Source organism: Lethenteron reissneri, chromosome 52 (assembly GCF_015708825.2).
Source record: "Lethenteron reissneri isolate LAM-NWPU_2019-01 chromosome 52, ASM1570882v1, whole genome shotgun sequence".
Classification (NCBI taxonomy): Eukaryota; Metazoa; Chordata; class Hyperoartia; order Petromyzontiformes; family Petromyzontidae; genus Lethenteron; species Lethenteron reissneri.
Window position 1 is genome coordinate 4840706 of NC_083830.1, and position 26094 is coordinate 4866799.

At 44.6% G+C, this 26094-nt stretch overlaps 34 non-coding genes across 34 annotated transcripts; 15 read left to right on the plus strand and 19 right to left on the minus strand.

Moving 5' to 3' along the window:
* Positions 1–7606: 7606 nt before the first annotated feature.
* Positions 7607–7679, minus strand: TRNAT-AGU (transfer RNA threonine (anticodon AGU)). The gene has a single exon. It is a non-coding gene; the product is annotated as a tRNA-Thr (tRNA).
* A 941-nt stretch (positions 7680–8620) lies between these two features.
* TRNAT-AGU (transfer RNA threonine (anticodon AGU)) lies at positions 8621–8693 on the minus strand. The gene has a single exon. It is a non-coding gene; the product is annotated as a tRNA-Thr (tRNA).
* Positions 8694–9852: 1159 nt separating this feature from the next.
* Positions 9853–9934, plus strand: TRNAS-GCU (transfer RNA serine (anticodon GCU)). Its single transcript has one exon. It is a non-coding gene; the product is annotated as a tRNA-Ser (tRNA).
* Positions 9935–10652: 718 nt separating this feature from the next.
* Positions 10653–10725, minus strand: TRNAT-AGU (transfer RNA threonine (anticodon AGU)). Its single transcript has one exon. It is a non-coding gene; the product is annotated as a tRNA-Thr (tRNA).
* A 142-nt stretch (positions 10726–10867) lies between these two features.
* On the plus strand, positions 10868–10949 carry TRNAS-GCU (transfer RNA serine (anticodon GCU)). Its single transcript has one exon. It is a non-coding gene; the product is annotated as a tRNA-Ser (tRNA).
* Positions 10950–11667: 718 nt separating this feature from the next.
* TRNAT-AGU (transfer RNA threonine (anticodon AGU)) lies at positions 11668–11740 on the minus strand. Its single transcript has one exon. It is a non-coding gene; the product is annotated as a tRNA-Thr (tRNA).
* A 141-nt stretch (positions 11741–11881) lies between these two features.
* Positions 11882–11963, plus strand: TRNAS-GCU (transfer RNA serine (anticodon GCU)). Its single transcript has one exon. It is a non-coding gene; the product is annotated as a tRNA-Ser (tRNA).
* Positions 11964–12682: 719 nt separating this feature from the next.
* On the minus strand, positions 12683–12755 carry TRNAT-AGU (transfer RNA threonine (anticodon AGU)). The gene has a single exon. It is a non-coding gene; the product is annotated as a tRNA-Thr (tRNA).
* Positions 12756–13696: 941 nt separating this feature from the next.
* On the minus strand, positions 13697–13770 carry TRNAT-AGU (transfer RNA threonine (anticodon AGU)). Its single transcript has one exon. It is a non-coding gene; the product is annotated as a tRNA-Thr (tRNA).
* Positions 13771–13912: 142 nt separating this feature from the next.
* TRNAS-GCU (transfer RNA serine (anticodon GCU)) lies at positions 13913–13994 on the plus strand. The gene has a single exon. It is a non-coding gene; the product is annotated as a tRNA-Ser (tRNA).
* A 516-nt stretch (positions 13995–14510) lies between these two features.
* Positions 14511–14583, minus strand: TRNAT-AGU (transfer RNA threonine (anticodon AGU)). Its single transcript has one exon. It is a non-coding gene; the product is annotated as a tRNA-Thr (tRNA).
* A 142-nt stretch (positions 14584–14725) lies between these two features.
* TRNAS-GCU (transfer RNA serine (anticodon GCU)) lies at positions 14726–14807 on the plus strand. The gene has a single exon. It is a non-coding gene; the product is annotated as a tRNA-Ser (tRNA).
* Positions 14808–15526: 719 nt separating this feature from the next.
* On the minus strand, positions 15527–15599 carry TRNAT-AGU (transfer RNA threonine (anticodon AGU)). The gene has a single exon. It is a non-coding gene; the product is annotated as a tRNA-Thr (tRNA).
* A 142-nt stretch (positions 15600–15741) lies between these two features.
* TRNAS-GCU (transfer RNA serine (anticodon GCU)) lies at positions 15742–15823 on the plus strand. The gene has a single exon. It is a non-coding gene; the product is annotated as a tRNA-Ser (tRNA).
* Positions 15824–16339: 516 nt separating this feature from the next.
* TRNAT-AGU (transfer RNA threonine (anticodon AGU)) lies at positions 16340–16412 on the minus strand. The gene has a single exon. It is a non-coding gene; the product is annotated as a tRNA-Thr (tRNA).
* Positions 16413–16554: 142 nt separating this feature from the next.
* On the plus strand, positions 16555–16636 carry TRNAS-GCU (transfer RNA serine (anticodon GCU)). The gene has a single exon. It is a non-coding gene; the product is annotated as a tRNA-Ser (tRNA).
* Positions 16637–17354: 718 nt separating this feature from the next.
* Positions 17355–17427, minus strand: TRNAT-AGU (transfer RNA threonine (anticodon AGU)). The gene has a single exon. It is a non-coding gene; the product is annotated as a tRNA-Thr (tRNA).
* Positions 17428–17570: 143 nt separating this feature from the next.
* Positions 17571–17652, plus strand: TRNAS-GCU (transfer RNA serine (anticodon GCU)). The gene has a single exon. It is a non-coding gene; the product is annotated as a tRNA-Ser (tRNA).
* Positions 17653–18170: 518 nt separating this feature from the next.
* TRNAT-AGU (transfer RNA threonine (anticodon AGU)) lies at positions 18171–18243 on the minus strand. The gene has a single exon. It is a non-coding gene; the product is annotated as a tRNA-Thr (tRNA).
* Positions 18244–18385: 142 nt separating this feature from the next.
* TRNAS-GCU (transfer RNA serine (anticodon GCU)) lies at positions 18386–18467 on the plus strand. Its single transcript has one exon. It is a non-coding gene; the product is annotated as a tRNA-Ser (tRNA).
* Positions 18468–19185: 718 nt separating this feature from the next.
* Positions 19186–19258, minus strand: TRNAT-AGU (transfer RNA threonine (anticodon AGU)). Its single transcript has one exon. It is a non-coding gene; the product is annotated as a tRNA-Thr (tRNA).
* Positions 19259–19400: 142 nt separating this feature from the next.
* On the plus strand, positions 19401–19482 carry TRNAS-GCU (transfer RNA serine (anticodon GCU)). Its single transcript has one exon. It is a non-coding gene; the product is annotated as a tRNA-Ser (tRNA).
* Positions 19483–20201: 719 nt separating this feature from the next.
* TRNAT-AGU (transfer RNA threonine (anticodon AGU)) lies at positions 20202–20274 on the minus strand. Its single transcript has one exon. It is a non-coding gene; the product is annotated as a tRNA-Thr (tRNA).
* Positions 20275–21014: 740 nt separating this feature from the next.
* TRNAT-AGU (transfer RNA threonine (anticodon AGU)) lies at positions 21015–21087 on the minus strand. The gene has a single exon. It is a non-coding gene; the product is annotated as a tRNA-Thr (tRNA).
* Positions 21088–21229: 142 nt separating this feature from the next.
* Positions 21230–21311, plus strand: TRNAS-GCU (transfer RNA serine (anticodon GCU)). Its single transcript has one exon. It is a non-coding gene; the product is annotated as a tRNA-Ser (tRNA).
* A 718-nt stretch (positions 21312–22029) lies between these two features.
* On the minus strand, positions 22030–22102 carry TRNAT-AGU (transfer RNA threonine (anticodon AGU)). The gene has a single exon. It is a non-coding gene; the product is annotated as a tRNA-Thr (tRNA).
* A 142-nt stretch (positions 22103–22244) lies between these two features.
* On the plus strand, positions 22245–22326 carry TRNAS-GCU (transfer RNA serine (anticodon GCU)). The gene has a single exon. It is a non-coding gene; the product is annotated as a tRNA-Ser (tRNA).
* A 716-nt stretch (positions 22327–23042) lies between these two features.
* On the minus strand, positions 23043–23115 carry TRNAT-AGU (transfer RNA threonine (anticodon AGU)). The gene has a single exon. It is a non-coding gene; the product is annotated as a tRNA-Thr (tRNA).
* Positions 23116–23257: 142 nt separating this feature from the next.
* TRNAS-GCU (transfer RNA serine (anticodon GCU)) lies at positions 23258–23339 on the plus strand. Its single transcript has one exon. It is a non-coding gene; the product is annotated as a tRNA-Ser (tRNA).
* A 518-nt stretch (positions 23340–23857) lies between these two features.
* Positions 23858–23930, minus strand: TRNAT-AGU (transfer RNA threonine (anticodon AGU)). The gene has a single exon. It is a non-coding gene; the product is annotated as a tRNA-Thr (tRNA).
* Positions 23931–24072: 142 nt separating this feature from the next.
* Positions 24073–24154, plus strand: TRNAS-GCU (transfer RNA serine (anticodon GCU)). Its single transcript has one exon. It is a non-coding gene; the product is annotated as a tRNA-Ser (tRNA).
* A 718-nt stretch (positions 24155–24872) lies between these two features.
* Positions 24873–24945, minus strand: TRNAT-AGU (transfer RNA threonine (anticodon AGU)). The gene has a single exon. It is a non-coding gene; the product is annotated as a tRNA-Thr (tRNA).
* Positions 24946–25087: 142 nt separating this feature from the next.
* Positions 25088–25169, plus strand: TRNAS-GCU (transfer RNA serine (anticodon GCU)). The gene has a single exon. It is a non-coding gene; the product is annotated as a tRNA-Ser (tRNA).
* A 719-nt stretch (positions 25170–25888) lies between these two features.
* On the minus strand, positions 25889–25961 carry TRNAT-AGU (transfer RNA threonine (anticodon AGU)). Its single transcript has one exon. It is a non-coding gene; the product is annotated as a tRNA-Thr (tRNA).
* Between the last annotated feature and the right edge of the window lie 133 nt (positions 25962–26094).

Here is a 26094-nt window from a genome sequence, read left to right on the forward strand (position 1 = left end):
GTCGATGCAATTCGTCGAAATTGCACAGATTTTGGAAATTTCTACGACACCGACATCAATGGCCACGAACTTTTCACAGAAATTGGAGATTGCTAAATGCTGCTCAGTAACCGGAATAAAGTTCTACCAGAAACTCCTTTGGATCTTCTTGGTTTTATTGTGTTTTATGGAGACGACATATTTCCGAATTTGCCACGCCCTCGATTTGTATTTCATAGAGCGCTTCGGGCGGGCTCAGCACCACGTGACGCGCCGCTTGCGCCACGTGACACGGATCGCACGAATGCGCTGTCCAACCAAGTTCCTACCTGCGCACTCTGAAGGAACGTGTTAATCCATCGTTCTCCACATGAATGGTTGCAATCGGCTTGTTTACTTCACAAGTATATATATGGATATTGAATATTAATTGGGAAATCTCAAAATACGGTCGCATTGGGAAATGCAAACGTTTATGTTCCAAAACAAAAACTTACATTTTCAATCTTAATTTTAGAACTTTCGTGACTGCAGTAAATTTCTTAAAAGAAATCAAGCACAGGATTTGAACTTGGCACCCATTTAATGTTGTGATGGAAAAACAAGCCTCCTTAACACTTCTGAAGTATGGGAATTGACGGCAGGAACTTCTTGACGGGAACACACTTTTATTAAATCTTTACGTATCAAAATACAACGTGTAGTCTCCTTTCTTCCGACTTCACACTCCACTACTCTCGTGTAAACTCTAGGCCTCTGGCTACACACGATACCCTTCACTCGTGTAGACCCTACGCCTCTGGCTACACAATACACTCGACTCGTGTAGACCCTATGTCCCTGGCTACACAATACACTCGACTCGTGTAGACCCTATGTCCCTGGTTACACAATACACTCGACTCGTGTAGACCCTATGTCCCTGGCTACACAATACACTGCATTCGGCTCGTGTAGACCTTACGCCTCTGGCTACACACACTACACTCGCCTCTGGGTTACACAGAGTCCCGGTCCCGTTAGGACAGCGGGACTAGGTACCGCAGGGCCCTAGGTCTTCATCCCCGCCTTCATTCTTCGCTGGTTACACACTGCCCTCACGCCTGTGTGCATCCCCTTTTATAGCCCCTGCTCACGAGAGGCGGAGCTGATGCGTACTTCAACGTGAGCATCGCTCCTTAATGAACCAATCACGACGCACTCTCTCTACGATCCGTTTTCCCCAGCGCGTGTTAACACTCCTCCACCAATCACACCGCGCTGCCACCCGATCACTCCCTCTCAGCACGTCACCCGTCCACAGCCAATCAGTACCCCGTAACCCACGACCCCGCGCTGACCCCTGATCCTCCACCGTCAGCGCACGTCACCAACTACACAGCCAATCATTACGCGCTGGCATACGATCTCTAATCCCAGCGCGTATCACCTCTACATCACCCCCTCCCACATAGCTTGCAGCCGGCCCGGCTGTTAACCAACAACACAACCTAACGTCAATGCAGTAACAAAGAAACTCCACCTCTCAGTGTGCCCCGTAATGCAACAACAACAACACAACACTTAAATATGAAGCAATATACAGCCCGACGTTGGCGACCGTCCGGTGGCTCCGGCTGCTCAAGATCCGGCCGCCGGTGGTCGGCAGCTGTCAGTTCCGAGACACCTGGGAGCGGATCAGGCGGAGACATGTGAGGAGCAGGCAAAGACAATTCCCCCTCAGGGTCGCTGGTCACGTCACATGCTCGGCCCTCATGACACAAGGGGAGGCCATACGGAGGCGAGAACGGTTTCAGTCGGGAGGGGTGGACGTACCAACGGCGTTTTCCCCATTTTATCTGAACGCACTGGGGGCGTGCAACCCGCACGACCTCCACGGGTCCCCGCCACGGCTTCAACAATTTAGGCGACGTAGCCAAAGGTGCCTGCGGGCAATGCAGCCAGGCCCTGTCACCTGGTTCCCAATTGTGCACGGACACCTTCCGTGCCCGCAACCGCTCGTTTGCAATTTGGCGAGCCCGTGAATTAAGCCGTGCGGCCTCCCTTGCCTCTGTCAGCTTATGAATATTAAATTTAATATGCTCTGCCAATTTCGAATTTGCTCGTGGTGCGGACAGACCCAGCTGCGTTTCCATGGGCGGGTCGGCTTCCCGACCGTACATCAGATAAAACGGGGAAAATCCCGTAGCTGCATGGGGGGCCATTCTATACGCGGCGAGGACCCCAGGGACCTGCAGGTCCCAATCAACATGCGCCTCACACACCTGCTGGCACAACATAGAAGTCAATGTCCTGTTAAGCCTCTCCACCATCCCGTCCGTCTGCGGGTGGTACGGGGAGGTACGCACCTTCTTGGTACCCAACAGGTCGCACACCTCTTGCAGTAATTTACTCGAAAAATTCTTCCCTTGGTCAGTCAGCAAGCGTTCGGGAGCCCCCTTGTCCAGGACGTAGCCCTGGACAAAGGCGTCCGTCACAGCCGCCGCCGACTGGTTGGCGAGTGGCCACGCCATAGGCCACCGGGTAAAATATTCGACCCCCACCAACAGGTACTTATTACCCCTAGGCGTGACCGGAAAAGGCCCCAGAATGTCGAGTGCAACGAGCTCGTTAGTGCGCGAGACCTGGATGGATTGCAGCGGTGGATTAGCTGGCACAGGCGGTGGTTTCCGTCTGGCGCACTCAACACAACCCTTCAGAATGTTCACCACGTCACCCCCCATTCCCGGCCAATAATAGTCACGCTGAAGCAGGGCAAGCGTTTTGTTAACTCCCAAATGCAAGAGGCGTTCGTGTGCGGCCAAGACAACCTTCCCCCTCACAGCAGCAGGCACCACAATCGCATGCCGCCGGGACAAACTGTCCCATCTCATCAATAGGCCTTGCTTAAGCTCGTAGGAGCCAGTTCGGTCGTGGTTACCTTCGGAACCCCCCGTCTTGCGGCGCAATGCCAGCAGGGAGCTGTCCGCCATTTGGAGACGGCCCCACTCAATCAATGACATTGAGAGCAGCGAGTCCTGACCCCCAGGGGTAGCGGGACCATCCCCAATTGGTGTGCTCGCGGCCGCAACCAACGCCTCCCTACCTTCCGTAACCGGCGGTTTACAGCGCGCCGATCCCGATAAGCACGCACATTTGTGACAAGGCAACAACCGCGACAGGGCATCGGCATTTGTATGTCGCAAGCCTTTACGGTACGTAGTCGTGAACTGATAGTCCTGGAGGACTTCCAACCACCGCGACAATTGGCCCGAGGGCTGGGCGACCCGCAATGAATACTGGAGCGCCGCGTGGTCCGTCCGGACCGTGAAATGACGACCATAGAGATATGGCCTGAATTGTTGTACAAAAAAAACAATGGCAAGCAGTTCGCGACGGGTGACGCAGTAGCGCTGCTCTGCCGGCGACAACACCCTGCTACCATAGGCGACCACTCGTTCGACCCCTCCAACGACTTGGGACAGCACTCCCCCAATGCCCGTGTTGCTAGCGTCCGTGTCTAGCAAGAAGGGACTCGCGAAGTCCGGATAGCGCAAGGGTGGGGCCCTAACCAAGGCGTCCCGGAGGGAGCAGAATGCAGCCTCCTCCTCCGGTCCCCATCGGAACTTCACTCCTTTCGCCGTTAGAGCGTGCAAGGGTTTTGCAATGGTGGCAAAGTGCTCAACGAATCGGCGATAATATGAAGCAAAACCGATGAAACTGCGTACGTCTGACACTGACGTGGGCGTTGGCCACGAACTGACACAGTCCGTCTTCGCAGGATCGGTAGAAATCCCCGAAGAGTCGACAATGTGACCCAAGTACCTCACGGATTTACGAAAAAGGTGGCATTTGGCCGGTTTAAACTTTAATTTAGCCGATCGCATTCGCAAGAACACCCCCCTCAATCGCTGGAGGTGTTCTTCAAACGTTTTACCGAAAACAATGACATCGTCAAGGTAAATGAGGCACGTATCCCACTGCAAGCCCGACAAAACCAATTCCATAAGACGCTGAAACGTCGCCGGAGAGGAGTGAAGTCCCATGGGTAACCGGTTAAACTGAAACAGGCCCCCTGGAGTCCGAAATGCGGTCTTAGGCTTAGACTCTTCGTCGAGTGGCAACTGCCAGAATCCGGATAATAAATCAAGAGTCGAAAAGTATCGCGCACCAGACAATGCGTCGAGAGACTCGTCCATCTTGGGGAGCGGATACACGTCGGCCACAGAGATCTTATTCAGGCGACGGAAATCGACGCAAAATCGCAGGGACCCGTCCTGCTTTTTAACGAGCACAATAGGCGCTCCCCAAGGACTGGAGGAAGGCGAAATAATGTCGGCTTCTAGCATATCGTTAACTGCCGACTGAACATGTTCCTTCTCAGCAGGACTCAGTCGGAAGGGATTTTGCCTGACCGGTGCCGCATCGCCCGTTTCAATGTGGTGGCGTAGCAGGTCCGTGCACCCAATGTCATACTTATGTTTACTGAAGACATCCGAAAATTCAATGAGCAACCCGCGCAGCGCACCCAACTGTACCGCTGATAAATCGTCAGAGTCCGCGCACAGCGAATCAACCCAATCGAGGTCCTCCTTCAATGTAACGTTTTTCGTGGGACTCGGATCCGCCTGCGCAACCAGCCTCTCCTCCGCAGGGACCCGCGCCGCGTGAGCTAGCACGGTGCCCTGCTGAATGACGGCCGGCCGCGCCCCAGCGTTTAAAACCATCACAAACGGATCTCTGTCAGCCCCCACCAAAGTGTGAGCCACCGACAAATCGAGACCTCCAACAGCCCTATTAGAAGGACCCAAAAGCATGCCCTGTTCCGAGGCCTCCTTCACCCATGGCTTCCGCAACCGGAGGGGAATTAACATTTGTGAACCCGGGGGCACGTGCACGGTCTGTGTCGCTAACGCCTGTATGGTAGCGCACGCCGTCCGAATTTCATTAGGGCTCGTCAAAAATGAAATACGGCGACCCGATGGTAGTTCAATGCAACGCTGATCAATGAGAATTTTGATGGGCATTTTTGCCAAAAAATCAGTGCCCAATAGACAAGGGACCGCCAGGGAGGACGAAACAAAAACGGGTCCCGACAATTTGATATCACCAATGCAAATGGATGCCCTAATCTGACCGATAATGCCCAAGGATCCCCCGTTAGCGGCGTAAAATGGCACATCCACCGGAAGAAGCGGACGACATTGTACAGGGAGAATATTATAAATGAGATCCGATATAATAGTCGCCGATGCCCCCGTGTCCACTAACACCCTGACCTCGACCCCATCAATAGATCCGGTAACTACGGATGAACCCGCTGAGGCAGCCACTATTCTGTGCCCCAACTCCGACCATTTAATGTCTCCCCGGTCCCGGCCGAATCGCCCTCTCTGAACCGAATCCCCGAACTCTACTCGGCTCTCCCCCGCCGCAACGCGACGACCCATATGTGCCGAGTATGCGGGCCGAGCATGTGAGGTGCCGCGACTTGCCGGGGTTTGCAGGGACGACTTGGGGCCTTGGTCGTCGTCCAGCCGAGGTCCCATGGCGCGCTGACGTGGGGCGCGGCAACCGGAGGCCACGTGGCCCCGGAGGCCGCAGTTATAGCAGGTGATGACAGTCGTCGGAGATCTCGGTTGCTCCAGCTTGCGGGCCGCTCGCAGAGGCGAACGACCCCCCGATCTCCAGTCCCCCGGTCGTCCCGCGATGAACGCCTCCTCTCGTGGGCTGACGACTTGGGGCACGGTGACAACTGGGCCCGGAGTTGAGGCCACGGCAGCGTTGCAGACGACTCCCTGTTTACGTTGAAGGACCTCGTGCGCTTGTATGCTTGTGGCGACCCGTAAGGATGAAATATCGGTCTCATCGGCCGTGTTGATGGGGACCCCCAGGTCCTGCGCCAACTTGAGCAGCTGCTCCAAAACCATGGCATCTTGGCCCTCCTCGTCCATACGAGGGAACGCGGCGTCGGCGAGAGCAAGCAACGCCGTGCGGTAGGCGAGCACGGTCTCCGTGTCCGCCTTCCGTCTTGCATAAAAATGATGGCGGCACGCGGAGGGAGGACCATAGACCTTGGCCATGAGAGCCAGCGCATCTTTGAGCGTGGAGCGGTCCGACTTGCGTGCGGACGTGAAGGCCGCGAGCGCGTTGTCATCCAGCATGGCAGGCAGTGCCCGCAGTGCCGTAGCGTCGGACCAGGCGGACATCTCCTGATGCGCCAAAAATCTGCGCTGAAATTGGCTCCAATCCCCGCCTTCCGCCTTGAAGGCTGACAACGTGGGAAGGCGCTGCTGAAAAATGAAGTCGTCCTCCTCCTCGTGCTTCCTCTCTGCCGCCCCGCCGGTGTGTAAGATGGCGGCCCCATCGGCGGGTGTGTGATGGCGGTCCGCCGCGCGCGTTGGTGACGTCAGCGGGCGCGCATGGAGAACCGCTGCCACGTGGTGATGGCCGTTCCCGCCAAAAGTCGGTGCAGATGAAATGGCGGCCATCGCCAAATCGTTTTGGCGGGAATCTGCAGGGCGACCCTGCAGAACGTCGGCCGCCGTTCCCGCTCCTCCCGACGAGCTGATCTCCGCCAAGATGGACGCGGCGGCGAGCAGCAGCTCCGCCAGACGGGAGTGCGCTTCGCGAAGCACGGCGTCAGTCCCCCGTGGCTCGTCCGGCGCCGTCGGCGGATCCTGCCCCGTGGGCAACTCCTCTTCCTCACCCCCCGACGCCAGTTGACCCGCGTCGTCGAGGTTGTCCCCGTGGTCAATCCCGTGGGTCCGACGGTTCCTCCTTGTATCCATGCTTGGAAGACCGTTTCACTTCTGACGCCAGTTGAAGTATGGGAATTGACGGCAGGAACTTCTTGACGGGAACACACTTTTATTAAATCTTTACGTATCAAAATACAACGTGTAGTCTCCTTTCTTCCGACTTCACACTCCACTACTCTTGTGTAAACTCTACGCCTCTGGCTACACAATACACTCGACTCGTGTAGACCCTATGTCCCTGGCTACACAATACACTTGACTCGTGTAGACCCTATGTCCCTGGCTACACAATACACTGCATTCGGCTCGTGTAGACCTTACGCCTCTGGCTACACACACTACACTCGCCTCTGGGTTACACAGAGTCCCGGTCCCGTTAGGACAGCGGGACTAGGTACCGCAGGGCCCTAGGTCTTCATCCCCGCCTTCATTCTTCGCTGGTTACACACTGCCCTCACGCCTGTGTGCATCCCCTTTTATAGCCCCTGCTCACGAGAGGCGGAGCTGATGCGTACTTCAACGTGAGCATCACTCCTTAATGAACCAATCACGACGCACTCTCTCTACGATCCGTTTTCCCCAGCGCGTGTTAACACTCCTCCACCAATCACACCGCGCTGCCACCCGATCACTCCCTCTCAGCACGTCACCCGTCCACAGCCAATCAGTACCCCGTAACCCACGACCCCGCGCTGACCCCTGATCCTCCACCGTCAGCGCACGTCACCACCTACACAGCCAATCATTACGCGCTGGCATACGATCTCTAATCCCAGCGCGTATCACCTCTACACTTCTATAGAAGTCAAACTCAATTACCAGGAAGTTACTTGGATTATTAACCCGTAAAGCACTCATGCAGAATAATACCATAACATATCTCAATGAGGCACCACTGGGATTTGAACCCAGGATCTCCTGTTTACTAGACAGGCGCTTTACCAACTAAGCCATGGCGCCATATTCCTCTACGGAATTTCTTAAGTTTCCAATCCCACTGGCAAATTCACAGAAACTCCGATAAAAATGTTGATGCATTCAAGAAATGTGATGCCTAGAACGAATATATTTTTGAGATTAGTTATGAATCATGGCAACATGTGACAAGGTGGCCGAGTGTTTAAGGCGATGGACTGCTAATCCATTGTGCTCTGCACGCATGGGTTCGAATCTCTTCCTTGTCGATTTGCTCTTTTTAGAGTGAAATCTCGAGAAGCCATTTTTTATGTCATTGATCGGGGATTATCTCACAAATTTAGCACCTTTAAGAAATGGAATGCTGAGAAATTACACTGCAATGTGATTGATCAAACGATTACCGTAATTCAGATGTGAGTTTGCTGAATCCTGAAGATGAAACGCTATTACAGGTAGGAACAACAGTTCCACACTGCCCACCAGGGATTATTTGTCCATCTGTATGTCTGTCGCGCATAGCCACGCCCTCGATTTGTATTTCATAGAGCGCTTCGGACGGGCTCAGCACCAGGTGACGCGCCGCTTGTGCCACGTGACACAGATCGCACGAATGCGCTGTCCAACCAAGTTCCTACCTGCCCACTCCAAAGGAACGTGTTAATCCATCGTTCGCCACATGAATAGTTGCAATCGGCTTGTTTACTTCACAAGTATATATATGGATATTGAATATTAATTGCGAAATCTCAAAATACGGTCGCATTGGGAAATGCAAACGTTTATGTTCCAAAACAAAACTTACATTTTCAATTTCTAAAAATAAATCAAGCACAGGATTTGAACTTGGCACCCATTTAATGTCGTGATGGAAAAACAAGTCTCCTTAACACTTCTATAGAAGTCAAACTCAATTACCAGGTAGTTACTTGGATTATTAACCCGTAATGCACTCATGCAGAATAATACCATAAAATAACTCAATGAGGCACCACTGGGATTTGAACCCAGGATCTCCTGTTTACTAGACAGGCGCTTTACCAACTAAGCCATGGCGCCATATTTCTCTATGGAATTTCTTAAGTTTCCAATCCCACTGGCAAATTCACAGAAACTCCGATAAAAATGTTGATGCATTCAAGAAATGTGATGCCTAGAACGCATATATTTGTGAGATTAGTTATGAATCATGGCAACATGTGACAAGGTGGCCGAGTGGTTAAGGCGATGGACTGCTAATCCATTGTGCTCTGCATGCATGGGTTTGAATCCCATCCTTGTCGATTTGCTCTTTTTAGAGTGAAATCTAGAGAAGCCATTTTTTATGTCACTGATTGGGGATTATTTAACAAATTTAGCACCTTTAAGAAATGTGATGCTGAAAAATTATACTGCATTGAGATTGATCAAACGATTACCGTTATTCAGATGTGAGTTTGCTCAATCCTGAAGGTGAAACGGTATTACAGGTAGGAACAACAGTTCCACACTGCCCACCAGGGATTATTTGTCCGTCTGTATGTCTGTCTCGCATAGCCACGCCCTCGATTTGTATTTCATAGAGTGCTTGGGGCGGGCTCAGCACCACGTGACGCACCGCTTGCGCCACGTGACACGGATCGCACGAATGCGCTGTCCAACCAAGTTCCTACCTGCGCACTCTGAAGGAACGTGTTAATCCATCGTTCTCCACATGAATAGTTGCAATCGGCTTGTTTACTTCACAAGTATATATATGGATATTGAATATTAATTGCGAAATCTCAAAATACGGTCGCATTGGGAAATGCAAACGTTTATGTTCCAAAACAAAAACTTACATTTTCAATTTCTAAAAATAAATCAAACACAGGATTTGAACTTGGCACCCATTTAATGTTGTGATGGAAAAACAAGTCTCCTTAACACTTCTATAGAAGTCAAACTCAATTACCAGGTAGTTACTTGGATTTTTAACCCGTAATGCACTCATGCAGAATAATAACATAAAATATCTCAATGAGGCACCACTGGGATTTGAACCTAGGATCTCCTGTTTAACTAGACAGGCGCTAGTACCACCTAAGCCATGGCACCATATTACTCTACGGAATATCTTAAGTTTCCAATCCCACTGGCAAATTCACAGAAACTCCGTTAAAAATGTTGATGCATTCAAGAAATGTGATGCCTAGAACGCATATATTTTTGAGATTAGTTATGAATCATGGCAACATGTGACAAGGTGGCCGAGTGGTTAAGGCGATGGACTGCTAATCCATTGTGCTCTGCATGCATGGGTTCGAATCCCATCCTTGTCGATTTGCTCTTTTTAGAGTGAAATCTAGAGAAGCCATTTTTTATGTCACTGATTGGGGATTATTTAACAAATTAAGCACCTTTAAGAAATGTGATGCTGAAAAATTATACTGCATTGAGATTGATCAAACGATTACCGTTATTCAGATGTGAGTTTGCTGAATCCTGAAGGTGAAACGGTATTACAGGTAGGAACAACAGTTCCACACTGCCCACCAGGGATTATTTGTCCGTCTGTATGTCTGTCTCGCATAGCCACGCCCTCGATTTGTATTTCATAGAGTGCTTGGGGCGGGCTCAGCACCACGTGACGCGCCGCTTGCGCCACGTGACACGGATCGCACGAATGCGCTGTCCAACCAAGTTCCTACCTGCGCACTCTGAAGGAACGTGTTAATCCATCGTTCTCCACATGAATAGTTGCAATCGGCTTGTTTACTTCACAAGTATATATATGGATATTGAATATTAATTGCAAAATCTCAAAATACGGTCGCATTGCGAAATGCAAACGTTTATGTTCCAAAACAAAAACTTACATTTTCAATTTCTAAAAAGAAATCAAGCACAGGATTTGAACTTGGCACCCATTTAATGTTGTGATGTAACAACAAGTCTCCTTAACACTTCTATAGAAGTCAAACTCAATTACCAGGTAGTTACTTGGATTATTAACCCGTAATGCACTCATGCAGAATAATAACATAAAATATCTCAATGAGGCACCACTGGGATTTGAACCGAGGATCTCCTGTTTACTAGACAGGCGCTTTACCAACTAAGCCATAGCGCCATATTCCTCTACATAATTTCTTAAGTTTACAATCTCACTGGCAAATTCACAGAAACTCCGATAAAAATGTTGATGCATTCAAGAAATGTGATGCCTAGAACGAATATATTTTTGAGATTAGTTATGAATCATGGCAACATGTGACAAGGTGGCCGAGTGGTTAAGGCGATGGACTGCTAATCCATTGTGCTCTGCACGCATGGGTTCGAATCCCATCCTTGTCGATTTGCTCTTTTTAGAGTGAAATCTCGAGAAGCCATTTTTTATGTCATTGATCGGGGATTATCTCATAAATTTAGCACCTTTAAGAAATGGAATGCTGAGAAATTACACTGCACTGTGATTGATCAAACGATTACCGTAATTTAGATGTGAATTTGCTGAATCCTGAAGGTGAAACGCAATTACAGGTAGGAACAACAGTTCCACACTGCCCACCAGGGATTATTTGTCCGTCTGTATGTCTGTCGCGCATATCCACGCCCTCGATTTGTATTTCATAGAGCGCTTCGGACGGGCTCAGCACCACGTGACGCGCCGCTTGCGCCACGTGACACGGATCGCACGAATGCGCTGTCCAACCAAGTTCCTACCTGCGCACTCTGAAGGAACGTGTTAATCCATCGTTCTCCACATGAATAGTTGCAATCGGCTTGTTTACTTCACAAGTATATATATGGATATTGAATATTAATTGCGAAATCTCAAATTACGGTCGCATTGGGAAATGCAAACGTTTATGTTCCAAAACAAAAACTTACATTTTCAATTTCTAAAAACAAATCAAGCACAGGATTTGAACTTGGCACCCATTTAATGTCGTGATGGAAAAACAAGTCTCCTTAACACTTCTATAGAAGTCAAACTCAATTACCATGTAGTTACTTGGATTATTAACCCGTAATGCACTCATGCAGAATAATACCATAAAATAACTCAATGAGGCACCACTGGGATTTGAACCCAGGATCTTCTGTTTACTAGACAGGCGCTTTACCAACTAAGCCATGGCGCCATATTTCTTTATGAGTTTCTTAAGTTTCCAATCCCACTGGCAAATTAACAGAAACTCCGATAAAAATGTTGATGCATTCAAGAAATGTGATGCCTAGAACGCATATATTTTTGAGATTAGTTATGAATCATGGCAACATGTGACAAGGTGGCCGAGTGGTTAAGGCGATGGACTGCTAATCCATTGTGCTCTGCACGCATGGGTTCGAATCCCATCCTTGTTGATTTGCTCTTTTTAGAGTGAAATCTAGAGAAGCCATTTTTTACGTCACTGATTGGGGATTATTTCACAAATTTAGCACCTTTAAGAAATGTGATGCTGAAAAATTATACTGCATTGAGATTGATCAAACGATTACCGTAATTCAGATGTGAGTTGGCTGAATCCTGAAGGTGAAACGCAATTACAGGTAGGAACAACAGTTCCACACTGCCCACCAGGGATTATTTGTCCGTCTGTATGTCTGTCGCGCATAGCCACGCCCTCGATTTGGATTTCATAGAGCGCTTCGGACGGGCTCAGCACCACGTGACGCGCCGCTTGCGCCACGTGACACGGATCGCACGAATGCGCTGTCCAACCAAGTTCCTACCTGCGCACTCTGAAGGAACGTGTTAATCCATTGTTCTCCACATGAATAGTTGCAATCGGCTTGTTTACTTCACAAGTATATATATGGATATTGAATATTAATTGCGAAATCTCAAAATACGGTCGCATTGGGAAATGCAAACGTTTATGTTCCAAAACAAAAACTTACATTTTCAATTTCTAAAAATAAATCAAGCACAGGATTTGAACTTGGCACCCATTTAATGTTGTGATGGAAAAACAAGTCTCCTTAACACTTCTATAGAAGTCAAACTCAATTACCAGGTAGTCAACTTGGATTATTAACCCGTAATGCACTCATGCAGAATAATGACATAAAATATCTCAATGAGGCACCACTGGGATTTGAACCCAGGATCTCCTGTTTACTAGACAGGCGCTTTACCAACTAAGCCATGGCGCCATATTTCTCTATGAGTTTCTTAAGTTTCCAATCCCACTGGCAAATTAACAGAAACTCCGATAAAAATGTTGATGCATTCAAGAAATGTGATGCCTAGAACGCATATATTTTTGAGATTAGTTATGAATCATGGCAACATGTGACAAGGTGGCCGAGTGGTTAAGGCGATGGACTGCTAATCCATTGTGCTCTGCATGCATGGGTTCGAATCTCATCCTTGTCGGTTTGCTCTTTTTAGAGTGAAATCTAGAGAAGCCATTTTTTATGTCACTGATTGGGGATTATTTAACAAATTTAGCACCTTTAAGAAATGTGATGCTGAAAAATTATACTGCATTGAGATTGATCAAACGATCACCGTTATTCAGATGTGAGTTTGCTGAATCCTGAGGGTGAAACGGTATTACAGGTAGGAACAACAGTTCCACACTGCCCACCAGGGATTATTTGTCCGTCTGTATGTCTGTCTCGCATAGCCACGCCCTCGATTTGTATTTCATAGAGTGCTTCGGGCGGGCTCAGCACCACGTGACGCGCCGCTTGCGCCACGTGACACGGATCGCACGAATGCGCTGTCCAACCAAGTTCCTACCTGCCCACTCCGAAGGAACGTGTTAATCCATCGTTCTCCACATGAATAGTTTCAATCGGCTTGTTTACTTCACAAGTATATATATAAATATTGAATATTAATTGCGAAATCTCAAAATACGGTCGCATTGGGAAATGCAAACGTTTATGTTCCAAAACAAAAACTTACATTTTTAATTTCTAAAAATAAATCAAGCACAGGATTTGAACTTGGCACCCATTTAATGTTGTGATGGAAAAACAAGTCTCCTTAACACTTCTATAGAAGTCAAACTCAATTACCAGGTAGTTACTTGGATTATTAACCTGTAATGCACTCATGCAGAATAATAACATAAAATATCTCAATGAGGCACCACTGGGATTTGAACCCATGATCTCCTAGTTTACTAGACAGGCGCTTTACCAACTAAGCCATGGCGCCATATTCCTCTACAGAATTTCTTAAGTTTACAATCTCACTGGCAAATTCACAGAAACTCCGATAAAAATGTTGATGCATTCAAGAAATGTGATGCCTAGAACGAATATATTTTTGAGATTAGTTATGAATCATGGCAACATGTGACAAGGTGGCCGAGTGGTTAAGGCGATGGACTGCTAATCCATTGTGCTCTGCACGCATGGGTTCGAATCCCATCCTTGTCGATTTGCTCTTTTTAGAGTGAAATCTAGAGAAGCCATTTTTTATGTCACTGATTGGGGATTATTTAACAAATTTAGCACCTTTAAGAAATGTGATGCTGAAAAATTATACTGCATTGAGATTGATCAAACGATTACCGTAATTCAGATGTGAGTTGGCTGAATCCTGAAGGTGAAACACTATTAATCCAACGTTTTCCACATGCATAGTTGCAATCGCCGTGTTTACTTTACAGATATATATATATTTGGATATTGAAAATTAATTGCGAAATCTCAAAACGCGGTCGCATTGGGAAATGCAAAAGTTTATGTTCCCAAACAAAACAAAAACTTACATTTTCAATTTCTAAAAATAAATCAAGCACAGGATTAAAACTTGGCACCCATTTAATGTTGTGATGGAATAACAAGTCTCCTTAACACTTCTATAGATGTCAAACTCAATTACCAGGTAGTTACTTGGATTATTAACCCGTAATGCACTCATGCAGAATAATAACATAAAATATCTCAAAGAGACACCACTGGGATTTGAACCCAGGATCTCCTGTTTACTAGACAAGCACTTTACCAACTAAGCCATGGCACCATATTCCTCTACGGAATTTCTTAAGTTTGCAATCCCACTGGCAAATTCACAGAAACTCCGATAAAAATGTTGATGCATTCAAGAAATGTGATGCCTAGAACGAATATATTTTTGAGATTAGTTATGAATCATGCCAACATGTGACAAGGTGGCCGAGTGGTTAAGGCGATGGACTGCTAATCCATTGTGCTCTGCACGCATGGGTTCGAATCCCATCCTTGTCGATTTGCTCTTTTTAGAGTGAAATCTCGAGAAGCCATTTCTTATGTCATTGATCGGGGATTATCTCATAAATTTAGCACCTTTAAGAAATGGAATGCTGAGAAATTACACTGCACTGTGATTGATCAAACGATTACCGTAATTTAGATGTGAATTTGCTGAATCCTGAAGGTGAAACGCAATTACAGGTAGGAAAAACAGTTCCACACTGCCCACCAGGGATTATTTGTCCGTCTGTATGTCTGTTGCGCATTGCCACGCCCTCGATTTGTATTTCATAGAGTGCTTCGGACGGGCTCAGCACCACGTGACGCGCCGCTTGCGCCACGTGACACGGATCGCACGAATGCGCTGTCCAACCAAGTTCCTACCTGCGCACTCTGAAGGAACGTGTTAATCCATCGTTCTCCACATGAATAGTTGCAATCGGCTTGTTTACTTCACAAGTATATATATGGATATTGAATATTAATTGCGAAATCTCAAAATACGGTCGCATTGGGAAATGCAAACGTTTATGTTCCAAAACAAAAACTCACATTTTCAATTTCTAAAAATAAATCAAGCACAGGATTTGAACTTGGCACACATTTAATGTTGTAATGGAAAAACAAGTCTCATTAACACTTCTATAGAAGTCAAACTCAATTACCAGGTAGTTAACTTGGATTATTAACCCGTAATGCACTCATGCAGAATAATAACATAAAATATCTCAATGAGGCACCACTGGGATTTGAACCCAGGATCTCCTGTTTACTAGACAGGCGCTTTACCAACTAAGCCATGGCGCCATATTCATCCACAGAATTTCTTAAGTTTACAATCCCACTGGCCAATTCACAGAAACGCCGATAAAAATGTTGATGCATTCAAGAAATGTTATGCCTAGAACGAATATATTTTTGAGATTAGTTATGAATCATGCCAACATGTGACAAGGTGGCCGAGTGGTTAAGGCGATGGACTGCTAATCCATTGTGCTCTGCACGCATGGGTTCGAATCCCATCCTTGTCGATTTGCTCTTTTTAGAGTGAAATCTAGAGAAGCCATTTTTTATGTCACTGATTGGGGATTATTTAACAAATTTAGCTCCTTTAAGAAATGTGATGCTGAAAAATGATACTGCATTGAGATTGATCAAACGATTACCGTAATTCAGATGTGAGTTGGCTGAATTCTGAAGGTGAAACACTATTAATCCAACGTTTTCCACATGCATAGTTGCAATCGCCGTGTTTACTTTACAGATATATATATATTTGGATATTGAATATTAATTGCGAAATCTCAAAATACGGTCGCATTGGGAAATGCAAAAGTTTGTGTTCCCAAACAAAACAAAAACTTACATTTTCAATTTCTAAAAATAAATCAAGCACAGGATTAGAACTTGGCACCCATTTAATGTTGTGATGGAGTAACAAGTCTCCTTAACACTTCTATAGAAGTCAAACTCAATTTCCAGGTAGTTACTTGGATTATTAACCCGTAATGCACTCATGCAGAATAATACCATAAAATATCTCAATGAGGCACCACTGGGATTTGAACCCAGGATCTCCTGTTTACTAGACAGGCGCTTTACCAACTAAGCCATGGCGCCATATTCCTCTACGGAATTTTTTCAGTTTGCAAATCCACTGGCAAGTTCACAGAAACTCCGATAAAAATGTTGATGCATTCAAGAAATGTGATGCCTAGAACGAATATATTTTTGAGATTAGTTATGAATCATGGCAACATGTGACAAGGTGGCCGAGTGGTTAAGGCGATGGATTGCTAATCCATTGTGCTCTGCACGCATGGGTTCGAATCCCATCCTTGTCGATTTGCTCTTTTTAGAGTGAAATCTCGAGAAGCCATTTTTTATGTCATTGATCGGGGATCATCTCATAAATTTAGCACCTTTAAGAAATGGAATGCTGAGAAATTACACTGCACTGTGATTGATCAAACGATTACCGTAATTTAGATGTGAATTTGCTGAATCCTGAAGGTGAAACGCTATTACAGGTAGGAACAACAGTTCCACACTGCCCACCAGGGATTATTTGTCCGTCTGTATGTCTGTCGCGCATAGCCACGCCCTCGATTTGTAGTTCATAGAGCGCTTCGGACGGGCTCAGCACCACGTGACGCGCCGCTTGCGCCACGTGACACGGATCGCACGAATGCGCTGTCCAACCAAGTTCCTACCTGCGCACTCTGAAGGAACGTGTTAATCCATCGTTCTCCAAATGAATAGTTGCAATCGGCTTGTTTACTTCACAAGTATATATATGGATATTGAATATTAATTGTGAAATCTCAAAATACGGTCGCATTGGGAAATGCAAACGTTTATGTTCCAAAACAAAAACTTACATTTTCAATTTCTAAAAATAAATCATGCACAGGATTTGAACTTGGCACCCATTTAATGTTGTGATGGAAAAACAAGTCTCCTTAACACTTCTAAAGAAGTCAAACTCAATTACCAGGTAGTTACCTGGATTATTAACCCGTAATGCACTCATGCAGAATAATACCATAAAATATCTCAATGAGGCACTACTGGGATTTGAACCCAGGATCTCCTGTTTACTAGACAGGCGCTTTACCAACTAAGCCATGGCGCCATATTCTTCTACGGAAATTTTTTAAGTTTGCAAATCCACTGGCAAGTTCACAGAAACTCCGATAAAAATGTTGATGCATTCAAGAAATGTGATGCCTAGAACGAATATATTTTTGAGATTAGTTATGAATCATGCCAACATGTGACAAGGTGGCCGAGTGGTTAAGGCGATGGACTGCTAATCCATTGTGCTCTGCACGCATGGGTTCGAATCCCATCCTTGTCGATTTGCTCTTTTTAGAGTGAAATCTAGAGAAGCCATTTTTTATGTCACTGATTGGGGATTATTTAACAAATTTAGCACCTTTAAGAAATGTGATGCTGAAAAATTATACTGCATTGAGATTGATCAAACGATTACCGTAATTCAGATGTGAGTTGGCTGAATCCTGAAGGTGAAACACTATTAACCCAACGTTTTCCACATGCATAGTTGCAATCGCCGTGTTTACTTTACAGATATATATATATATTTGGATATTGAATATTAATTGCGAAATCTCAAAATACGGTCGCATTGGGAAATGCAAAAGTTTGTGTTCCCAAACAAAACAAAAACTTACATTTTCAATTTCTAAAAATAAATCAAGCACAGGATTAGAACTTGGCACCCATTTAATGTTGTGATGGCGTAACAAGTCTCCTTAACACTTCTATAGAAGTCAAACTCAATTACCAGGTAGTTACTTGGATTATTAACCCGTAATGCACTCATGCAGAATAATACCATAAAATATCTCAATGAGTCACCACTGGGATTTGAACCCAGGATCTCCTGTTTACTAGACAGGCGCTTTACCAACTAAGCCATGGCGCCATATTCCTCTACGGAATTTTTTAAGTTTGCAAATCCACTGGCAAGTTCACAGAAACTCCGATAAAAATGTTGATGCATTCAAGAAATGTGATGCCTAGAACGAATATATTTTTGAGATTAGTTATGAATCATGCCAACATGTGACAAGGTGGCCGAGTGGTTAAGGCGATGGATTGCTAATCCATTGTGCTCTGCACGCATGGGTTCGAATCCCATCCTTGTCGATTTGCTCTTTTTAGAGTGAAATCTAGAGAAGCCATTTTTTATGTCATTGATCGGGGATCATCTCATAAATTTAGCACCTTTAAGAAATGGAATGCTGAAAAATTACACTGCACTGTGATTGATCAAACGATTACCGTAATTTAGATGTGAATTTGCTGAATCCTGAAGGTGAAACGCAATTACAGGTAGGAACAACAGTTCCACACTGCCCACCAGGGATTATTTGTCCGTCTGTATGTCTGTCGCGCATAGCCACGCCCTCGATTTGTAGTTCATAGAGCGCTTCGGACGGGCTCAGCACCACGTGACGCGCCGCTTGCGCCACGTGACACGGATCGCACGAATGCGCTGTCCAACCAAGTTCCTACCTGCGCACTCTGAAGGAACGTGTTAATCCATCGTTCTCCAAATGAATAGTTGCAATCGGCTTGTTTACTTCACAAGTATATATATGGATATTGAATATTAATTGTGAAATCTCAAAATACGGTCGCATTGGGAAATGCAAACGTTTATGTTCCAAAACAAAAACTTACATTTTCAATTTCTAAAAATAAATCATGCACAGGATTTGAACTTGGCACCCATTTAATGTTGTGATGGAAAAACAAGTCTCCTTAACACTTCTAAAGAAGTCAAACTCAATTACCAGGTAGTTACTTGGATTATTAACCCGTAATGCACTCATGCAGAATAATACCATAAAATATCTCACTGAGGCACCACTGGGATTTGAACCCAGGATCTCCTGTTTACTAGACAGGCGCTTTACCAACTAAGCCATGGCGCCATATTCCTCTACGGAATTTTTGAAGTTTGCAAATCCACTGGCAAATTCACAGAAACTCCGATAAAAATGTTGATGCATTCAAGAAATGTGATGCCTAGAACGAATATATTTTTGAGATTAGTTATGAATCATGGCAACATGTGACAAGGTGGCCGAGTGGTTAAGGCGATGGATTGCTAATCCATTGTGCTCTGCACGCATGGGTTCGAATCCCATCCTTGTCGATTTGCTCTTTTTAGAGTGAAATCTCGAGAAGCCATTTTTTATGTCATTGATCGGGGATCATCTCATAAATTTAGCACCTTTAAGAAATGGAATGCTGAGAAATTACACTGCACTGTGATTGATCAAACGATTACCGTAATTTAGATGTGAATTTGCTGAATCCTGAAGGTGAAACGCAATTACAGGTAGGAACAACAGTTCCACACTGCCCACCAGGGATTATTTGTCCGTCTGTATGTCTGTCGCGCATAGCCACGCCCTCGATTTGTAGTTCATAGAGCGCTTCGGACGGGCTCAGCACCACGTGACGCGCCGCTTGCGCCACGTGACACGGATCGCACGAATGCGCTGTCCAACCAAGTTCCTACCTGCGCACTCTGAAGGAACGTGTTAATCCATCGTTCTCCACATGAATAGTTGCAATCGGCTTGTTTACTTCACAAGTGTATATATGGATATTGAATATTAATTGTGAAATCTCAAAATACGGTCGCATTGGGAAATGCAAACGTTAATGTTCCTAAACAAAAACTTACATTTTCAATTTCTAAAAATAAATCATGCACAGGATTTGAACTTGGCACCCATTTAATGTTGTGATGGAAAAACAAGTCTCCTTAACACTTCTATAGAAGTCAAACTCAATTACCAGGTAGTTAACTTGGATTATTAACCCGTAATGCACTCATGCAGAATAATAACATAAAATATCTCAATGAGGCACCACTGGGATTTGAACCCAGGATCTCCTGTTTACTAGACAGGTGCTTTACCAACTAAGCCATGGCGCCATATTCCTCCACAGAATTTCTTAAGTTTACAATCCCACTGGCCAATTCACAGAAACTCCGATAAAAATGTTGATGCATTCAAGAAATGTGATGCCTAGAACGAATATATTTTTGAGATTAGTTATGAATCATGCCAACATGTGACAAGGTGGCCGAGTGGTTAAGGCGATGGACTGCTAATCCATTGTGCTCTGCACGCATGGGTTTGAATGCCATCCTTGTCGATTTGCTCTTTTTAGAGTGAAATCTAGAGAAGCCATTTTTTATGTCACTGATTGGGGATTATTTAACAAATTTAGCACCTTTAAGAAATGTGATGCTGAAAAATTATACTGCATTGAGATTGATCAAACGATTACCGTAATTCAGATGTGAGTTGGCTGAATCCTGAAGGTGAAACACTATTAATCCAACGTTTTCCACATGCATAGTTGCAATCGCCGTGTTTACTTTACAGATATATATATATTTGGATATTGAATATTAATTGCGAAATCTCAAAATACGGTCGCATTGGGAAATGCAAAAGTTTGTGTTCCCAAACAAAACAAAAACTTACATTTTCAATTTCTAAAAATAAATCAAGCACAGGATTAGAACTTGGCACCCATTTAATGTTGTGATGGAGTAACAAGTCTCCTTAACACTTCTATAGAAGTCAAACTCAATTACCAGGTAGTTACTTGGATTATTAACCCGTAATGCACTCATGCAGAATAATACCATAAAATATCTCAATGAGGCACCACTGGGATTTGAACCCAGGATCTCCTGTTTACTAGACAGGCGCTTTACCAACTAAGCCATGGCGCCATATTCCTCTACGGAATTTTTTAAGTTTGCAAATCCACTGGCAAGTTCACAGAAACTCCGATAAAAATGTTGATGCATTCAAGAAATGTGATGCCTAGAACGAATATATTTTTGAGATTAGTTATGAATCATGGCAACATGTGACAAGGTGGCCGAGTGGTTAAGGCGATGGATTGCTAATCCATTGTGCTCTGCACGCATGGGTTCGAATCCCATCCTTGTCGATTTGCTCTTTTTAGAGTGAAATCTCGAGAAGCCATTTTTTATGTCATTGATCGGGGATCATCTCATAAATTTAGCACCTTTAAGAAATGGAATGCTGAAAAATTACACTGCACTGTGATTGATCAAACGATTACCGTAATTTAGATGTGAATTTGCTGAATCCTGAAGGTGAAACGCAATTACAGGTAGGAACAACAGTTCCACACTGCCCACCAGGGATTATTTGTCCGTCTGTATGTCTGTCGCGCATAGCCACGCCCTCGATTTGTAGTTCATAGAGCGCTTCGGACGGGCTCAGCACCACGTGACGCGCCGCTTGCGCCACGTGACACGGATCGCACGAATGCGCTGTCCAACCAAGTTCCTACCTGCGCACTCTGAAGGAACGTGTTAATCCATCGTTCTCCAAATGAATAGTTGCAATCGGCTTGTTTACTTCACAAGTATATATATGGATATTGAATATTAATTGTGAAATCTCAAAATACGGTCGCATTGGGAAATGCAAACGTTTATGTTCCAAAACAAAAACTTACATTTTCAATTTCTAAAAATAAATCATGCACAGGATTTGAACTTGGCACCCATTTAATGTTGTGATGGAAAAACAAGTCTCCTTAACACTTCTAAAGAAGTCAAACTCAATTACCAGGTAGTTACTTGGATTATTAACCCGTAATGCACTCATGCAGAATAATACCATAAAATATCTCACTGAGGCACCACTGGGATTTGAACCCAGGATCTCCTGTTTACTAGACAGGCGCTTTACCAACTAAGCCATGGCGCCATATTCCTCTACGGAATTTTTGAAGTTTGCAAATCCACTGGCAAATTCACAGAAACTCCGATAAAAATGTTGATGCATTCAAGAAATGTGATGCCTAGAACGAATATATTTTTGAGATTAGTTATGAATCATGGCAACATGTGACAAGGTGGCCGAGTGGTTAAGGCGATGGATTGCTAATCCATTGTGCTCTGCACGCATGGGTTCGAATCCCATCCTTGTCGATTTGCTCTTTTTAGAGTGAAATCTCGAGAAGCCATTTTTTATGTCATTGATCGGGGATCATCTCATAAATTTAGCACCTTTAAGAAATGGAATGCTGAGAAATTACACTGCACTGTGATTGATCAAACGATTACCGTAATTTAGATGTGAATTTGCTGAATCCTGAAGGTGAAACGCAATTACAGGTAGGAACAACAGTTCCACACTGCCCACCAGGGATTATTTGTCCGTCTGTATGTCTGTCGCGCATAGCCACGCCCTCGATTTGTAGTTCATAGAGCGCTTCGGACGGGCTCAGCACCACGTGACGCGCCGCTTGCGCCACGTGACACCGATCGCACGAATGCGCTGTCCAACCAAGTTCCTACCTGCGCACTCTGAAGGAACGTGTTAATCCATCGTTCTCCACATGAATAGTTGCAATCGGCTTGTTTACTTCACAAGTGTATATATGGATATTGAATATTAATTGTGAAATCTCAAAATACGGTCGCATTGGGAAATGCAAACGTTTATGTTCCTAAACAAAAACTTACATTTCATTCTAAAAAGAAATCATGCACAGGATTTGAACTTGGCACCCATTTAATGTTGTGATGGAAAAACAAGTCTCCTTAACACTTCTATAGAAGTCAAACTCAATTACCAGGTAGTTAACTTGGATTATTAACCCGTAATGCACTCATGCAGAATAATAACATAAAATATCTCAATGAGGCACCACTGGGATTTGAACCCAGGATCTCCTGTTTACTAGACAGGTGCTTTACCAACTAAGCCATGGCGCCATATTCCTCCACAGAATTTCTTAAGTTTACAATCCCACTGGCCAATTCACAGAAACTCCGATAAAAATGTTGATGCATTCAAGAAATGTGATGCCTAGAACGAATATATTTTTGAGATTAGTTATGAATCATGCCAACATGTGACAAGGTGGCCGAGTGGTTAAGGCGATGGACTGCTAATCCATTGTGCTCTGCACGCATGGGTTCGAATCCCATCCTTGTCGATTTGCTCTTTTTAGAGTGAAATCTAGAGAAGCCATTTTTTATGTCACTGATTGGGGATTATTTAACAAATTTAGCACCTTTAAGAAATGTGATGCTGAAAAATTATACTGCATTGAGATTGATCAAACGATTACCGTAATTCAGATGTGAGTTGGCTGAATCCTGAAGGTGAAACACTATTAATCCAACGTTTTCCACATACATAGTTGCAATCGCCGTGTTTACTTTACAGATATATATATATATTTGGATATTGAATATTAATTGCGAAATCTCAAAATACGGTCGCATTGGGAAATGCAAAAGTTTGTGTTCCCAAACAAAACAAAAACTTACATTTTCAATTTCTAAAAATAAATCAAGCACAGGATTAGAACTTGGCACCCATTTAATGTTGTGATGGAGTAACAAGTCTCCTTAACACTTCTATAGAAGTCAAACTCAATTACCAGGTAGTTACTTGGATTATTAACCCGTAATGCACTCATGCAGAATAATACCATAAAATATCTCAATGAGGCACCACTGGGATTTGAACCCAGGATCTCCTGTTTACTAGACAGGCGCTTTACCAACTAAGCCATGGCGCCATATTCCTCTACGGAATTTTTTAAGTTTGCAAATCCACTGGCAAGTTCACAGAAACTCCGATAAAAATGTTGATGCATTCAAGAAATGTGATGCCTAGAACGAATATATTTTTGAGATTAGTTATGAATCATGGCAACATGTGACAAGGTGGCCGAGTGGTTAAGGCGATGGATTGCTAATCCATTGTGCTCTGCACGCATGGGTTCGAATCCCATCCTTGTCGATTTGCTCTTTTTAGAGTGAAATCTCGAGAAGCCATTTTTTATGTCATTGATCGGGGATCATCTCATAAATTTAGCACCTTTAAGAAATGGAATGCTGAAAAATTACACTGCACTGTGATTGATCAAACGATTACCGTAATTTAGATGTGAATTTGCTGAATCCTGAAGGTGAAACGCAATTACAGGTAGGAACAACAGTTCCACACTGCCCACCAGGGATTATTTGTCCGTCTGTATGTCTGTCGCGCATAGCCACGCCCTCGATTTGTAGTTCATAGAGCGCTTCGGACGGGCTCAGCACCACGTGACGCGCCGCTTGCGCCACGTGACACGGATCGCACGAATGCGCTGTCCAACCAAGTTCCTACCTGCGCACTCTGAAGGAACGTGTTAATCCATCGTTCTCCAAATGAATAGTTGCAATCGGCTTGTTTACTTCACAAGTATATATATGGATATTGAATATTAATTGTGAAATCTCAAAATACGGTCGCATTGGGAAAAGCAAACGTTTATGTTCCAAAACAAAAACTTACATTTTCAATTTCTAAAAATAAATCATGCACAGGATTTGAACTTGGCACCCATTTAATGTTGTGATGGAAAAACAAGTCTCCTTAACACTTCTAAAGAAGTCAAACTCAATTACCAGGTAGTTACTTGGATTATTAACCCGTAATGCACTCATGCAGAATAATACCATAAAATATCTCACTGAGGCACCACTGGGATTTGAACCCAGGATCTCCTGTTTACTAGACAGGCTCTTTACCAACTAAGCCATGGCGCCATATTCCTCTACGGAATTTTTGAAGTTTGCAAATCCACTGGCAAATTCACAGAAACTCCGATAAAAATGTTGATGCATTCAAGAAATGTGATGCCTAGAACGAATATATTTTTGAGATTAGTTATGAATCATGGCAACATGTGACAAGGTGGCCGAGTGGTTAAGGCGATGGATTGCTAATCCATTGTGCTCTGCACGCATGGGTTCGAATCCCATCCTTGTCGATTTGCTCTTTTTAGAGTGAAATCTCGAGAAGCCATTTTTTATGTCATTGATCGGGGATCATCTCATAAATTTAGCACCTTTAAGAAATGGAATGCTGAGAAATTACACTGCACTGTGATTGATCAAACGATTACCGTAATTTAGATGTGAATTTGCTGAATCCTGAAGGTGAAACGCAATTACAGGTAGGAACAACAGTTCCACACTGCCCACCAGGGATTATTTGTCCGTCTGTATGTCTGTCGCGCATAGCCACGCCCTCGATTTGTAGTTCATAGAGCGCTTCGGACGGGCTCAGCACCACGTGACGCGCCGCTTGCGCCACGTGACACGGATCGCACGAATGCGCTGTCCAACCAAGTTCCTACCTGCGCACTCTGAAGGAACGTGTTAATCCATCGTTCTCCACATGAATAGTTGCAATCGGCTTGTTTACTTCACAAGTGTATATATGGATATTGAATATTAATTGTGAAATCTCAAAATACGGTCGCATTGGGAAATGCAAACGTTTATGTTCCTAAACAAAAACTTACATTTTCAATTTCTAAAAATAAATCATGCACAGGATTTGAACTTGGCACCCATTTAATGTTGTGATGGAAAAACAAGTCTCCTTAACACTTCTATAGAAGTCAAACTCAATTACCAGGTAGTTAACTTGGATTATTAACCCGTAATGCACTCATGCAGAATAATAACATAAAATATCTCAATGAGGCACCACTGGGATTTGAACCCAGGATCTCCTGTTTACTAGACAGGTGCTTTACCAACTAAGCCATGGCGCCATATTCCTCCACAGAATTTCTTAAGTTTACAATCCCACTGGCCAATTCACAGAAACTCCGATAAAAATGTTGATGCATTCAAGAAATGTGATGCCTAGAACGAATATATTTTTGAGATTAGTTATGAATCATG